We start from the raw sequence: 16560 nt of genomic DNA, 5'->3' as shown, positions 1-16560 counted from the left end.
GCTGTAGACAAATCATATACGACTGAAAATTAATGCAGCTACCTAAGCTAGAAACCAAACTCAGCACCTCACGATACACAACCCTTTACTAATCCAATGAGATGGACTGTAGTTAAGACAAATCATCAATAAGTTGCCAGACGGATAGTAGTTCAAGTCATCGACAATCGTCATCAAGTATTCGCCCAATCATATAAGAAAACAGAGGAGCAAAAAGAGACGGTTCCCCAATTTTAAATTTATCGGGGTGAAAGACTTCAAACGCATTTTTATCCTAAAAACGTCCTAGTATTGTTCGATATGGTGATGTATAATCCACTCAGACCGGCTAAGGTTATATGTTCTAAAATAGCCCAAATGGCAATCAGCTGCTTTCGCAATTTTTTGTTGTCCCGGCATCCACCAAGATAGCCCAAGTGGCTACAAATCTATCGGAGCAACTGCCAGTAGCATCGTTTTTCACAAGTCCGAGCTAATCCCAACAGTTAGTACATCGGATTGCATCACTTGCATAAATCGTTGTCGATTTGTAACGGACTGCATTCACTGGTGAGTTTATTGAAGTCGTTTCGAGACGGGATGAAAAAGAGGTGACAGTAAGATTTGGCGAGAATGCTTATGCTCATCTGCCAACTATTTTAGACTGGTTATCAGATATTTATTTATTTATACATATATTATAACATCATAACAGTTGATACTAATGCGATGTTATACAGATTTAATCTTAACAATTTATTTCAATACATCTATGAGCTATTTCAGTGAATTCTGACAGGTTACATATAAATATATCCAAGTTCTGGGATATAGTATTAAGCAATCGTATGGCCCGTGACAAGGGCGCAAACCTTAGAACATTTGTTCGCGGTGTTTGAAGGCGAAACAGTGGTAGGTGGCGCCGAGTGCTGACGCGGCCGCTCGGCACGCATATCTGTAGCGCGGTCTTGTGCAGTCTTATGAAGGAAAGTCTTAATCGGAATCAAAATTGGCGAGTTCAGGCGTGTTAAATTAGTAAATTCACGAACTCCCCAGTCATAACGCCTCGAAATCAGAGCACCGTTTAAAAATTTACCAAATAACGAAATACATTTCATAATTGGCGTGCGAATGTTACGCTGAAACGGCAATTTGGGACTCAGTTGATTGCGTACACTCCCGCTCCGTGGCCCGCCGACCCTGCCCCGTTCCCTCCCGTGGATGTTGTTTTAAAATTTCGAGTGGCGATGCGTAAATTGAACTCTGCCTGTTTGCAAATGCAATTGATGTAAACTACGCTGTTATTTCGTGTATGATATTAAATGCATTGCTTTTATTACTTTGATGTGATTTGGTTACTTTGATGTGATTTGGTAGTGTTTCATTTAAATTATATTTTCTGGTCAATGTTCGTGAAGATATAAGAACAACATCCATTATTGCAGACAAATCTATAATAGCTGAAGAGTTTTTTGAACACGCTAATCTCAGGCTCTACTAAACGGAATTTTTTTTCAGTCATAGAGAGCTACATTACTGCTGATTTCTATAGGGTATTTTTCATCCCGGAAATACTTTTTCACGCGGACGGAGCCGCAGGTAAAAGCTAACCACACACATTAATTAGATTTGAATGCACCTTAGCACACAGACTATGTTGTAGATGAATATATCGAGTGCTTTTCATTCCTGGTAAACAATTATACGCGAAGGAATCCCGAAGCGAAACTCTAATACATATATTATTTAACATTATTATCAATACTTTAACATCATAGCATAATCTTGCTTTGATAATATAACCGGGTATAGAATACAAATATATTACACGGATATTACTGCACAAGATACGTGTAACCGGGACAAATATTTGCTTGGAGTTGGCCAAGTATTCGTCCGGGATATTATGCGAACGTTTCCATACCGGGGCAGTGCCCGGAGCCGCGTAATGGTTTAAATATTCAGATATGATGAATGGCCGCCGCTGCACCGCGGTTACGCTATGTCGGGAATTTTACCGGGTCATCTGTTTGCCTCGTTCGCGGAGTGGTTGAAGACTTTTCCGGGTTGACATTCAGGGTTTGATTGGCAGGCCGAGCAATATATAGATTTTTCGATAATAGATACAAAAAGAGTGTCTTAGAGATCATTAAGTATATTTTAGGGAAAACAATTTTTAATTAATTATTTTATTAACCCTGAATTGTATTTAAAAACTAGAAGTTATACAATTTTTTGTTAATTTAGCGTTCGCTGTAACGGTGAAGGAAAACATCGTGAGGAAACCTACACATCTGAGAATTCTCTATAGGAATTTCGAAGGTGTGTGAAGTCTATCAATCCGCACTAGGCCAGCGTGGTGGACTAAGGCCTAATCCCTCTCAGTACTAGAGGAGGCCCGTGCTCAGCAGTGGGCAAGTATATAATACAGGACTGATATTATATTATTATTATAATACAATTTTTTATGCTGGATGTGGCGGTTTCATATGAGAATCATTTCCTTCTATAGAGAAAAAAAATATTTTTGAATTAAAAATCAAACTCTTTATAACATTAGCAGAAAAATACCCAAGAAAAAACACGAAGTAAAATAATACCGTGTCACGACATTTCTGAAAAAAGCCATCACTCTTAGTATATTTTTACAACCATCACTAAAAGGGTAGTAGTGATCTATGGCACTCTCGCGCTCCGGCACCCTTAGCGGACCGTGAAGTCGTTCGGAGTGACGCAACTCAGCCAAACAAAGCGCAATGCGTCAAAAATGTAGTCACGCACCACGACTGAGAGTGGACGAAACTGATTCCTTGCCAATTAAGTAAGACAACTTTGCCCAAAAATAGTTTCAGTCAAGTTCAAAAGTTCAACTTTTAAATATGTTTGCACTAGTTATAAATGATGACTCCAAGTAATTTTAAAATAAATGTTTAATAAAAAATATTACATAGATGTCTGTAGTCTAACTTAAACAAAAGTCCGCTAGATAGTAATTGAGACAACTGTACTGAGCGTTAGCTGCCAACGTTTGCACTTTCACATACACACACACTTAGGGTTGCTAAAGCTATATTGTAACACACTACTTGACAAAGCTATATGTAATACTTAAGATCCGTGCGGCTTCGTACTGGCAGCATAAATTATCTATAGCCACATGCCGATGATAACAAAATTGACAAAAAGAAAAAAATATACTGATCCAATTGCTTAGCTTGCTTGGATAGCCCCGCTGGACTAATCTGAAGATTACCTAAAAATTGTATTCAAGTTTTGGAGTCCATAGAGAACATACATACATACACACAACTTATGTATAGATTGTTAATTTAACGCAATAGTCTAATATAAAAGAGACAAAACTCGTAAAATCCCTTTATATCGCTAAAGGCGTTACAACAGCATAATAGTCGCTGTCCAAGCTTCAGAAGTGATTATACTCATCTGCCAGTAAGCCTGTCCAATAGCCCAATATCGGATATACCCGGGTTATAACCGATACCCGGGTGTAGGCGAGCAACGCCCGGGATTTGCGACAATATCCCCGGATGTAAAATCCATTTTGCAACTCGATCGGTGCATTCGTTTAAGCACAAGGATTTAATAACTACGTTCCGTCCGATTCAGTGGATTTGCGTTAGTTCAACCACTTAAATATACGAGAATACAACATTGTTAGCTTAGTATTTACTGCGATCAGTAGATAATTTATATTACAAAAAATATAAAATTGATCCATTCAATAAAATAACCTGACAATATAATAGTTAATGCAAATTGTACAATTTATACAGACAACTGTTCTTTCTAAATCGTTTGTATTATACTTTGTACTACGAAGTAATTTTATCTGATTATTTAAAATTCAACCCTTAGCTGTATAAGAAAGGAATCATTAGAAGCACACTAACCAATTGTTACTAGTAGTGTAATCGGGATTAAATTTCCTTACGCGTGTTCCCGATTAAATGTATAAATACCCGGCTTGCCTGGGATCATAAAATCGCACGCGACAGCGTTAAAAATTAATAAATATTAATTTACGCGGGGCCAGATACCTGACACTCCATTCTGATGGCAGAGGACGCGCGTCAGTTTTTTTTATAAATTGACAGCGATTCGTTAGCGAAAATATCACTTTGATGGATTTATTTAGACAGTACGGAGCTTTAAAATTGACACGGGTTTTATGGAAGATTCGACCTACTTATGTTTGGGAAAGAAACGAAACAATTTCCGAAATATTGTCTTGGTATTTAGATAAGTGGAATTCTCAGTTGAGTATACTAAGTGTAATTACTGCGATTTTTCCGGCTTTGGATTAGCTGTATGAATGTTTGTGAACCGTTTTGAATGATAATAAAGTCCGTGTAATTAGCATTGCGACCATAATCTTATTATTCACTTGTATACAAATATTAACTCTGTCTATCCTCATTACAGCTGTAGCGACACGTTACTAACTGAGTAGAAATTTCAGTCGACGATAAATTATTATTTATCGTTTACTAAAGTGACTTCACTACGCTTAAACTATGTCTGTTAGTGAACGCGGCCACAGCGCTCGCGGTTACGGTTAGCGATATAATATATTTATTTATTTACGTACTAGCGACCCGCCCCGGCTTCGCACGGGTGCAATGCTGATAATAAACGCACTACAGAAAACTGTGAACGTTGTATATAAAAACATAGCGGCCCGCTCTGGCTTCGCACGGGTATAACATAACAAAATAACAGTATTTCTCCACTATTTAATGGATGTTATTATACATATAAACCTTCCTCTTGAATCACTCTATCTATTAAAAAAAAACCGCATCAAAATCCGTTGCGTAGTTTTAAAGATTTAAGCATACGAAGGGACATAGGGACAGAGAAAGCGACTTTGTTTTACACTATGTAGTGATTACCAACAGAGTTATATTCTAATCAACCAGTGTATATTCGGCATAATTGTGTCGACTGTCGAGGGGTTATCATCTGTCGTCAGTCGACATTCTAATGGACTCCCCTCCACTTACCATCAGGTGCAGGGGGACACTTGGCCGTACCGTATAAGGAAAAAATAATTATAAGAGTTTACGATGGTAATTCATGCAATATTAAACGGAGAAGCTAGATTATTTGTTAATAAATTATTTGATATTTCTTATGCAACTGGATAAAGAGTTCTAGAGAATGGCTTGGCTGTGCCCCTAGCATTTCTAAAGCCCATGCGTGAAGGGAGCTGTTAATCATAAGGCGGACCGCTTGCTCGTTTGCCTACTAAGACAATAAAAAAGGCACTATAGGTACATTAAGACAAGTACTAGGACCAACATTGAAAGACAAACAAAGTCTTTTGGGTTAACATCATATTACATATACCACAGTCTAAAATGTTATAGTTGTATTCAAAAGTAAACGTAAATTTTTATGTTAGTAATGAAATGAGAATAAACATAAAATCAAAAAGAATTTCGAGCTCAACTAAAATATAATTGTGCCTTCCTTCGTATTATAAAATTCATCTCATAACAATATAGAGTATACAACAATAAACGCTGTTGCTAGGGCCGCGCCGTTCCCGCCCGTATAACCGGGATAGTAATTAGAGTTCCCGGGGGACGCGTTAATCATCGCCGGCGGTCCCGGGACGGTATCCCCCCTTGCTTACCCCTCCTAGCATCCGTACAATGCCAGACGAATGTGCGTACGTGAGTATTGTGTCTCAATACTTATTGTGGTTTTGCGTCACTATATTAATGTGATTATACGTTCCAAGCGTATAATAAATAAAATGTAAATTTTTACTCATCATTTCAGCCGGGAATCGTTCATTGCTGGACATAGGCCACCTCCATTGAGCGCCATAGAGACCGGTTCTGGGCCGCCCTCATCCATCGGACTCCGGCGACTCCACCAGATTGTTGGTCCACCTCGTGGGGTGCCTGCCTATGCTGCGTCTTCCGGTTCGTGGTCGCCACTCCAGAACTTGTCCGCTCTAACAGCCATATTTTTACTACAAATTTGTTTTTATTTTGCTAATCGTTAAATCTTATAAAACAAAGTTCCTCACCGCGTCTGTCTGTGTCTGACCGCGATAATCTGAAAAACGATCAAACTAATTCGACGAAATTTGGTACGGACTACGGAGATAGTTCAAGATCCTGAGAAGAACATAAGCTACGTTACATCTCGGGAAAAAGGCAGGACTTGTAACCCGGTAGAACTCTTTCACGCGGGCGAAGCGAAGAAAAAGCTAGTACTATAACAAGAAACTTTTAGTCTCTCGACATCGATAGCTGGACAAAATATTTTTGGACCACGCACACATATCTCCTTTCAAGGATTGAACACATATCCTCACGTTTCACTGTCAGCTGACCACCACACCTCGATGATAATCATATCAGGTCTTTATTACTCAACTAATGAAAGGCCTTACAACTTTGTCCACCACGCCATGCTACGCCGCGCCAGCCTAATTCGAGTTGGCAGACTTCATTTCGACATTCGAAAGTATTTCACTTAACTTACATTTGTAATTTAAATATTTTTACACGTCTACAAGTAAGTAGATTGTTCTACATTCTTATATTGATTATCCTTATATCGGTAAACGTAACATTAACAAAGTATATTGTATAACAGTTTTATCTACTTTACAATTTCCATGAAATACTTCCCTTAATTCGTCGTCGGGTTATATTAGGAAATTATACCGGAAACGGTATACCCTTAAGACCGAGCAGGAAGCATCTCGCGGAATCCTGAATAAAAAGCACCCCATCACTACCTAACATTCTAAATGCATAACAACGCCATCTATTAACACAATTTCACAACAGAACGGTAATACTCATTAAATTAACGATATTTTATTAAAACCGAAACTTGGCAACTGTGAGCCTTATTACGAGAAATTAAATTATATCCGACATAAAAACGGAACGTGGTACGTTAATTAAAATTCTTAAAAAACGAGGAAAATGTCGCGCGAATGGTTATTGTCGACGTTATGGAATCAGGAGCGAGCATAAATTAAATGAGGAGAACAAGTTGCTCGTGTAACAATAGCCTACTCATAAACAGAGTAAAAACTTTTCATTACCACGTACTGCACAACGCTCGTCACCTACAGAGATCATATACCAAGAAATCTTCTAGCTAAAATATTCTTCTAACTATAATTTGTTTTCCTTTTTCCAGAAGCATCATATACCCATATATTCTTCTGGCTGAAATATTCTTCAAACCTATAATTTTCTGCGTTACCACGTGTACGTTGTTTGATCATGGAACGCGATTCCCCGAGACGACCTATCATGTAGATTGTTTTTAGAATGCGGTCGCTATCCAGGCGAATATAATAACCGATGACCTTGTACGAATACATCAGTGGTGTAGTTTTATTACGGTTGGACAGTGCTGCGGTCTCGAGATCAATACCCAGGACGGGAAATGATAGGTTTCTCTGCTTACTATCAATGCGGAGTCTGGAATCTGTACCCGAAATGGCGATAGTCGCGTATAGCACACATTACTACACCTACCTACATTGTGACATTACTACATTGTCACTATGTACACTGAAAATTTTCCTTGTTTTTTTTTTTATTGGCGTATTCCTCAATATCGAGGATCATGACCTCCCTTCAGCATCACTTTCGCACGGACGAGCTTTCTTCATGTGTTACTGTCTCCAGCGGTGTGGAGGGCGCTGTAAACTGTACACTCAAAATCAATGCGCATTTGGTCCTTAGGTTTAATAATTACATAATAAAAAATATAATATATCGGTTGAATATTATTTGAATAAAGAGTTACAATTCCAGCTTTTCAATCCAAGTTGGATTTGAAACGTGGACCATTTGAAAACACGTTCCTATCCGTTGATAATAATTATTAATGTGCAGAATCCGACTACCATTAACCACCGATTACCGTATTGCATCGGGTAATGATACTGACCTGCCCGCTCTCGCATCTACTCCCCCCCCCCCCCCCCCAAACACTCACCGGTCGCGCGGCCAATGAACCATTAAATTAATGATCCAAATTGATCCGAGCGTTAATTTATATCATTTTGTGAAAAAATATTATCTACGGTAACGAGGATTTTTATTATTGTCGATTTCTCATTTTCTCGCGATGAGTTATGTGTTTTTATCAGCCAATATGGGAGATAACGCTAATAGTTAAGTTTATTTATATTTCTTAGGATAATCGCTACAATATTCATCTTTATCAACGTAACATCGGTCATAGGATGTTCACGATTGAACATGGGCATTGAAGTAGCCCAAAGATTCCCTCAGTCGGTATGCCGTCATCGACCTGCGACCTTTATGAGCAGCAGTCCTGGATTTGTAAATAGGCCGTATAGTGCGAGGCCTATGGGCGGCAGCCCCTTAGGAGCGACAGATTTCAGAGGACGCTCACTCGATTTAATTAATCATTCGTTTACTTAACTTTAGTGCCTTCCATATTACAAACAAATGGAAAATTGTTAAGTATTTTAGAAACCTACATACATACATACATAAACCTACCTATATGGGGCGGCGGAAGTAAAGTGGCCAACACTCATAAAAAATATAAATCCGGCACTGATGAGGTATATCTACCTTCCAACTTTAATTTCAACCACAAATTGTCCAGGGTATTAGATTTCTTCAAATATTCTGACAGACCAATAGCGTAATAACACGGTTCAATTAATTCCTTTTGATACGGTACTCTTAAAACATGTCAATTGCAACACTAACCCACATACACAATATACAACCGAGTCAGTGTTTCATGCAACCGGATCATCACTATTCAAAACCGCGGGGAACTATTAAAGGAGTTTGTATGGAACTAGTTCACGAGTGGGTGAATGAGACGGATCGTAATGAACCGACAGACGGCTGATAGCGATTTCTGTGCTGGATTCACACCACTAGACGACACGAATGAGGAGAAAATACATAAGCATGTTTCAAATGGGTAGGCAGGTGAGTAACTGTTACGGCTATTTGTAAATAAGGAGTTTTTTAATGATAAAGAACTAGCTTTTTTTAACGGGCATGGCAAACAGATAGTAGGAGGAAAGGGATCCAAATACTATGTCCAGTGACTTGTAGAGTTTACCCTCGCCAATCCTTACAATTTTGCCGGTCTGTTTGAACCGGTTATATACAGACTGATCTCGGAACACGTCACACTTACTTGGGCCCTCTATGACGAGTTTTAACGCGATATCATCAGATTGGGTACAATTGTAAACCTGAAGAATACTAAAGCCGTGGAAAAGTTTTACGTTCCATCCTTTCTATAATAAAGCCATTTTTCAGAAAAACATGAAAGCATTTAACCAAGCCGATATAATACCTACCACAGAACGAGATGTCCCTTGTTGGAAGCCATTTTACTTGGAATTTACGAGGCTTGACGCCAGGTGTAGTAAAATCACTGTATCATAAACAACAAAAAAAAATCCACCTGCTTTATATTTGTACAATCCTATCACCAGCTTACGAGTTTCTGATAGACTATGAAACAACGAGACTAATCCCCCATTTGTCTCTGAAGAAAGGGAGGGACAAACTAGTTGAAGCATACTTGGCATAATGGCACATATACGAGGTCCACGTTGCCGATAGAGCCATCTTTTGTTTTGAATGACCCACAATGTGTTGGAAGGACGAGCGGCGCGGGCCGGGAGCGCCTGCGGGGCGCAATGGATTTAGTTATAAAATAATACTCACGAAAAGGTGTTACGAGTTTTTTCGATTCTAGTACGGGTGCTCGCATTATAGCAAATGTAATTATAGGGCATTAATAAAATAAATAAATTGAGGATGTGATTTTTATTACTATAATATGTAAATACCAGCACTATATTGTATACTGCTTACTATTAACCATAGATCTTTCTAGTACAAAGAGGGTTTTGGTCTTAGTCCGCGACATTCGAATAAAATGCGAAATTCTAATGTAGAGATCCCAAGACGAATTTTCCCTCACTATTGATAGCAAAATTTTTCCCCATTTATTACTGGACGTTGAGACATAGCATCTATATTTGCATAACAAAGTGAATGCAGTTCGACGCAATGCTTTGCCCGGAGTTCAGTGTATTACTCTTTGTTGAGAGCTTAAAATCGTCTCGTCTTTTGTTTGTAAGTATAGAAATAGGATGTAAGTTTCCACATAGATGTTTCTATATCATTCTTCCCAAAAAAGGTTAAAAATATTATATTGTATGTATTAATACATAAACTTTAATGAAGATAACTATTTTAGGCAAATGGCACTAATTTTGCCGCCCGCCCACGCCTTTCTCCCGACACTTGGGGAGCGAGGGACAATGCTCATCGTGTGTGGGCGGTGGAACGTAAAGACTCGTGTGGGCCTTTAGTCTACTGAGATGGATATCAATCGAATGAATCTAAAAAGATTCTGTGTTCAGATGAGGATTGGTCAAATTTAATGTACAATTATTGTATTACGTATTCGTTTTAATCGCGTAGTTTATTGGCAACGTACTGGGCTAGAATAGGTGGTGATTTTGATTCCTGGGCGAGCGCCACTGTATAAGTTATTGCAACGCAATTTATCACGTATTAGTAAATCGTCTTTGAAAAACTAGCAATTCCCAACCTTCTTTATTTTTCAGTTGTTTCTATCAATTCTATCAATAAATCAATAGCAAAATAATTTACAGTCCAAATCTGAGCCCAGATATTAATTCATATTCCCAAACAAATCACTTCAAAACTAAAATGGCGTATTATTTAAAATTAAAAACCAAAAAAAAAGATATTCAAATTTTAAAAAACCAACAGCGGTTGATATTCATTGACCCGGATAACCTCTCCACCGCTGCGGCCTCGGAGGAGGTGCGGTTAAGGGGAAGAGGGGGCTCCAAACCACTTGTATCCACGCATCAAAGGGAGCATGGATATTCGAGTGTTCAATGAGCGAGGCCTTGATCATCATGAACAGTGGTTATGGATTCTAAACAACAGCACCAATGCCTCTTTTCTCGAAGGGCTAGACAATATTGAACCTTTAGGTCTAAACGTAACGCCAAATTATGATTTGCATGGAACTGAAAAACCCAAAGGCGGTTGACGTCAGGAAACCGTTGTAAAAACTAAGTAAATTGTTTTACAACGCGTTGCATCGATCCCACGTTGATATAGAAAAGGGTAGGTCAAAAGAGCTCACTAAGTCTATATTATATAGCCTGACCAGGAAGATAAAAGACCTGTTTTGGAGGGGCCAGTTCTGCTTTTTTGTTTTAAAGTTAACATTGTCAGTACAAGAAATTAATTTCCCATTGTGTGTTACACTGTGAAACATGGCAGGTTTTGTATATTCCTGGTCTACCTGTAACCTTTATAGCTCTATTATTACACCTAAAAACTAACACTTGGATCTAATGCCTCACTTAACCACAGCATTAACATTTACCTAACATTTTACATTATCCGACTCGGGCTAGAGTTTTAATCGCTCCAAATATTCTGTATCGTAGTTTTTGTTCCACCCGCATTTAGTTAATGGTGATTCATGGGATTAACAAAGTTTTGTTATTAATTCTAACTAGTATTAAATGTATTGTATATGTTCATGTAATATTTTGTAGATTTAAAGTTGCGGGTGACTTGTAGAAAGGGATGGTCTTGTGAAGGTTGATGGTTCGTTTCTTCACCTCTGACTTTTTGAATTATTTATTGCTTTAAACTTAAAAGTAAATAGAAACATAGAACTCTTAAAAATATAAGGCATTTCTAGTCAGTCAACCTATCTATCTAGCATGGTATAGAAATACCTATTTTATATCTTTATATTAATTTTACATTTAAAAAATATATTATTTAGCTTAAACGCGTATGGAACGGCGGGAGTGTGCATTGCGTGCGTTACAAAACTATTCCACTGAGGTCTTAAGTTTGGATCCTGTGTTAGGCAAAACTATATTGACTTTTTATACTCGGTATCAGCTGGGAATCTGGACATATGCCCGGAAAATAGCAATACGCCTGGCCCCTATTGCGTGGGTCCTATCATAGCTGACAAACTGTGTGTATGCATCTCTGGCTACTCCTGAAAATGGAATAAGATGTGACGCTAAGTATATAATGTAAAATGGACTGTCAAAATGAATATTTAATATTCAAAACAATCAGTTATTAGGTGATACATTTACACACTTCTTATATAAGTAGTTTACTTAGGTCGAAATATCTGCTACGCTATACACAAGTAATGCTAGATCATCAACTGTCACTCTCCCGAGACGTGCCAGTTCAAACTCGATAATAAGCAATATCGTGTTGTAAGCTGAGCAATATTACAACAGCATGCTTAAGTAGGACATTGACATTTGGCATCACATTGCAATGGGACATCGCGGTGCTGTTGCCAAGCCACGTCTGCATTATGCGGTCTAATCCCAAAGGTCATAGTTCAACAAAAGGCTCGGGTTATATTGATGTTGTATCATCATTCATCATTTCAGCCCTTGAGTCGTCCACTGCTGGACATAGGCCTCCCCCATTGAGCGCCACAGGGACCGGTTCTGGGCCGCCCTCATCCATCGGACTCCGGCGACCCTGACCAGATCGTCGGTCCATCTCGTGGGGGGCCTGCCTACGCTGCGTCTCCCGGTTCGTGGTCGCCACTCCAGAACTTTTCTTGATGTTGTATGTTCGTAAGAATTGTTTTATGTTTATTTTCATGTTTCTGAATGGAAAATAAAATAACACAACTGCGTCCAATTCCTCCATATCTTTCTATTTGATTAATTTCGTTGCAGGATAAAGACAAATTAGTGTTCCCTGAGACTCGCCGAGCTTCACTGCTCAGTGTCATAAAATTCGTGCCACTGCTGATCCTGGCTTACAGGAGTTGTAGTGGTGGATGTGATGGCGGGAAAGTCTCTGTAAACTACCTATAAAACCTAGAATGTAGTGCACAGAGCGTCCAAACCCAAATCTTTGGTAACCATGATTTATTTACTCAATTGCAGGTCTCTCGTGTACGATTATCTGAGAACGACAATACATTTGGCTATCTCTGTCGTAAAGCAACAATGCTATTATATTCCGGTTTGAAGAATCGTGTAGTTAGTTTACTTATCGACCATAATGAGACTTGACATCTAATGTTACTGATCGATACAATACAACAAACTTTATATTCCATAGTTCTATGTGGTTACAGCACTATCTTGTGGCACCTATCATCAAGCAAGCGATTAGTTAGATCTTTTATTTATATTTAGAATGCCTAGATGTAAACCGATTCAAAGTAAATATGAGGCAATAGCCCCGCGGGATATGAGCGCCGAGTGTACCGCCCGATATCCCGGATGGAACGGGAATGGCGACGTCAAAGCGGGATTACGGCTGTTACGTTAAGACTTAAGACGTCTTCACTACTATAATACTGTATATTGGATGCCTAAGATATAGTCCAATGTGTTATACATAATGGTATTCCTGATATAATGTGCTTAGACCATGCTTGAATAAAATAAATAAAAAAATTGTTGTAGTTGCTGATCCATGAAAAGCGTTTTCATTTTTATAAAAAATTATAATTATATGTTCATTTTATACCACATTTCGGTTAGGTTTCCTGTCAGAGATAAATATATATCTTAGTGTAGTTTTAGAATGTCGCAGCTCTCAAAATCTATATAGAAATGACAATACTAGGAATAAGTAAATGAATATAATTAGCATACTTTTTCGAAGCAATTTCGTTGTCGTCCATATGGTATCACGAGCTTACCTGAAAAGAAAAAAGAATCATCAGACACAATTAGAAGGTACATTCCGCCGCCATTTTAAATATTAAACGAGGCTTTTAGCAGCGACGCGTAAAAATGTCGGATTATATTAAAAAAATGTCGTTTCCTTGTTCCATCGTTTTATCTCAGGGCAATAATTGACACGTGAAATGTGTCAAATAATGACACTTAGCAAATTGCCTCGCGACGTGAAAGTTAATATGGGCCGCGCTCCGTCACGCTGCGGAGGGACGTAGGGCGTGAAATAGCGTGATGGAAAAAATACGTGTCACTGGTGTTGCCAGTTGACACACGTAGTTTTTGCGAGATTTCAGATCTTTAAACTCCGGGGCAAAGGCGAGCTCATGAGCGGAACTTTGAATCTTAGTTCGTGTATAAAGTCACGTCTGTATTGCTGAAACTTTAGGTAAATGGACAACTATTCACACAGTTCGTCGAACATATTCCCGTCTCATAAATATATGTGTCATCTATGCCTTAATCAAGCTCAAATCTTAATCTTAAAAAATAATAGTAAGCGAATTTGAAAAAATTGAACATTGAACCGAGAAACTGACTTCCATTTTATATTATGTATTTTCAATTTAAAACTATTTTAGCGTAAGAGGTCCCTCTATGGCAAGCGACAGCGGATGTCTGAAGATATTAACTCGTGGGCGTGCAAGGGCTGAGCATTCAATATATTTTAGAAGGCCTAATAGAGAAATAATAATAATAGTCTTTGTTTCCTCTGACGTTTTTATAAAAAACAGCTTTATTTAAAATTTCTTAAAATTCTCTTATAACTAACTATATTTAATAACATTAAAAATATTAAATATATATTTTTCTTATTTTACAGTCCTCCGTCAGAAGCTCTGTTATTCTCATGCAATTCCCGCTACTCAAACACTGACAACCCCACCTACGTATCACGGTGGCTTGTACCACGTAGTCCAATAATAAATAGAGTTTGTAGCACAAAAAGTGTCATATTTAGGACGTCGTGCCGTGACGTCGACTCCGTTACGTATTAAACACGATAATACAGCATGACAATGTACTAGCGCAAACTTGAAACCACATACTCGGTAACCGCACAAAATGTGGACATAACGAATGTTTATCTACGAAAAGGAACTTTATCGCTTGGAGAGTAGGTGCGAAAGCTGGGATGGGATACCGTGTATTCCTTGTACCAGGCTATAGCCACTACTGTACTTACGATGAAGACCTCGACATAGGCTCATCCAATAAGACACAACTGACGACTGGAGTAAGCAGAGATGTCACCATACCAACATATCGACAGGGATGTTATGTCCCCCATAATAGACTGCTATTTATAATAATATAATAATAATATCAGTCCTGTATTATATACTTGCCCACTGCTGAGCACGGGCCTCCTCTACTACTAAGATGGATTAGACCTTAGTCCACCACGCTGGCCTAGTACGGATTGGTAGACTTCACACACCTTCGAAATTCCTATAGAGAACTTCTCAGATGTGCAGGTTTCCTCACGATGTTTTCCTTCACCGTTAAAGCGAACGATAAATACACAAAGAATACACACATGATTTTTTTAGAAAAGTCAGAGGTGTGTGCCCTTGGGATTTGAACCTGCGGACATTCGTCTCGGCAGTCCGTTCCACACCCAACTAGGATATCGCCGCTTCACTGCTATTTACTGGACATAATTCTAATCTGATACTGAATATAAAAATCCAATTTATATAATGATTTCTTATGTTTACGCGAATGTTAGACATTGAAATTAAACTAATTTTCGAATTCTATCGCGGTGTTAGTATTTTATTTTCTCCCGACATTTCGAAGACTTTGCAGCCTTCATGGTCACGGGGGGGACTGAGGTGTTGTTCATCCGTAAAGTCAAAGTTACAATATCTACCTACATTTCACAATTTATATTTAATTAATATCCAATTTATAATTTTACACCACCTTAGAATGGAACCAGATACTTCAGCTCTCATACTAACCCATACCCAGGCTCAAAATAGCTATAAAGAATACACACTTTCGCTCACACAGAGTCCTATCTGAATGCGAATTTCTATGAGGAAACCGAAGCGGTAAGGTAAATTAGGTGTATCCGGATACGACTTCCCCCGAGTACGGGTACTTTGAGCGGGTTCGATATCAAAAGGAACGTACAGACGAGCGAACCGCTCACTCGGAATTCCACGGAATATATTCCAGGAGAAATAAATACGTTTCTATTAAAACTGGCGCATACAATTGCATGCATTTTGAAATGCTCAGCCTTTTACACCGAGAAAGGTTCGCCGTTTCGATACTCGCAATAAGGCATATTTCTGTTTCAGAAACAAAACTATTGACGCATTTCGGCGCGATGGCGTTTAGCGCGCCAAAATATTGGTCCTTCGAACCCTCATGCCGATATGGAATTAACTATTTATATACATTAAAGGAATGACCTCACCGTGTTATTGAAACGCCATATTACACGTCTAATGAGAGACAGACAGCATATACACCCGGGGATATGTAGGGACTGCGCGGGATCACTTAGCTAATGAATCCCGCGGCCAGATTGGACCTTCGCGTTTGTGTCGATGCGTAGTCTCAAAATACATGGGAATATTACGAAATATTGTACCCACTGTTTTATGATCTATGTTGTCGGAATGTAAAGCAAAAGTTTAGTAAGTATATCGAAATGCCGTCTATGCATCGTGTATGTATGAAATCTATCTGTAGTTATTTTATACATATTATCTTATTTTACTATTACAAATGTGAATGTTTGTGAAAAAGAT

General features: G+C 38.5%; 1 protein-coding gene and 1 long non-coding RNA gene across 2 annotated transcripts in view; both read right to left on the bottom strand.

Moving 5' to 3' along the window:
• Positions 1-16560, bottom strand: part of LOC115441220 (calsyntenin-1) — a 192835-nt gene that overhangs the window by 64188 nt on the left and 112087 nt on the right. The window lies entirely within an intron of this gene.
• The window catches only part of LOC119189507, a 68297-nt gene that overhangs the window by 33916 nt on the left and 17821 nt on the right, over positions 1-16560 (bottom strand). The window contains exon 2 of the long non-coding RNA XR_005112449.1: positions 13709-13755. This is a non-coding gene — a long non-coding RNA (uncharacterized LOC119189507). The remainder of the gene's footprint in view (positions 1-13708; positions 13756-16560) is intronic.

The sequence above is a fragment of the Manduca sexta genome, chromosome 3, assembly GCF_014839805.1.
Source record: "Manduca sexta isolate Smith_Timp_Sample1 chromosome 3, JHU_Msex_v1.0, whole genome shotgun sequence".
Classification (NCBI taxonomy): Eukaryota; Metazoa; Arthropoda; class Insecta; order Lepidoptera; family Sphingidae; genus Manduca; species Manduca sexta.
The sequence above is the reverse complement of the archived record's forward strand: the minus strand, read 5'-3'. Positions and strand labels throughout refer to the sequence as shown.